Genomic DNA, 1,002 nt, shown 5'->3' with positions numbered 1-1,002 from the left:
AGGGAGTCCAAAGGGTTTGCACCCACCCTTCTGGCATCAGGGGTCAACCTTCACCCCAGCCCCATCTCTTGCTTGTCTGGTTCCAGCCATGACTCAAGTCCTTCCATGGCTGACCCTGTGAAGGAATCCTCACAGGGAACCTCAGCAGTGCAGACCAAGGCATCGTTCAGTAGCCACCCACGTTGTCCTTTGCTGGTTTCCTGGCCCAATTTGCCTGTGTAGAGATTATAATAAATGTACACTAAATCATGCAATAAAGCCAATTTTGTGTCCAGAACCACCCACCCATTTCCCAGTGTCTGTTTTCTCAACACACTTGAGCAAAGGCTCCTTTCTCTTCCCATGGAATCCCAGAATGGCTGGGGTTGGAAGGGACCTCAAAGCCCATCTCCTTGAACCCCCTGCCAAGGCCAGGGTCACCTCCCACTAGCCCAGGTTGTTCCAAGCTCTATCCAGCCTGGCCTTGGACACTTCCAGGCATGGCACAGCCACAATTTTCTGGGCAGCCTGTACCAGGGCCTCACCACACTCACAGTGAAGAATTCCTTCCCTATATCCCATCTAACTCTGCCCTCTGGTAGTGGGAAGCCATTCCTCCTTGTCACTACAGGGCCTTGTTCAAAGTCCCTCTCCAGCTTTCCTGAAGCCCCTTTAGGCACTGGAAGGGCTCTGAGGTCTTCTCAGAGCTTTCTCTTCTCCAGGTGAGCACTCTCAGCTGTCCCAGCCTAGCTCAAGAGCAGAGGGGCTCCAGCCCTCAGAGCACCTTCATGGCCTCCTCTGGACTTGCTCCAACAGCCCCGTGTCCATCTTTAACCATCCTGTGCTCTCCTTGCTTTAAAACTGTCCAGGTGGAGCAGAATCATCAGCACTGAAGCCAGATTGGGGCAGATGGTGCAGATCAGGATGGCCACATGATGGTCACACACTGGCCACAGAGCCACAGGTGTGGTGACTGTGGGTCAGTGGTGGCCAGGGGTGAAGCTGGCTGGGTAAAGGGGATGC

This window comes from Sylvia atricapilla, chromosome 7, assembly GCF_009819655.1.
Source record: "Sylvia atricapilla isolate bSylAtr1 chromosome 7, bSylAtr1.pri, whole genome shotgun sequence".
Classification (NCBI taxonomy): domain Eukaryota; kingdom Metazoa; phylum Chordata; class Aves; order Passeriformes; family Sylviidae; genus Sylvia; species Sylvia atricapilla.
The sequence above is the reverse complement of the archived record's forward strand: the minus strand, read 5'-3'. Positions refer to the sequence as shown.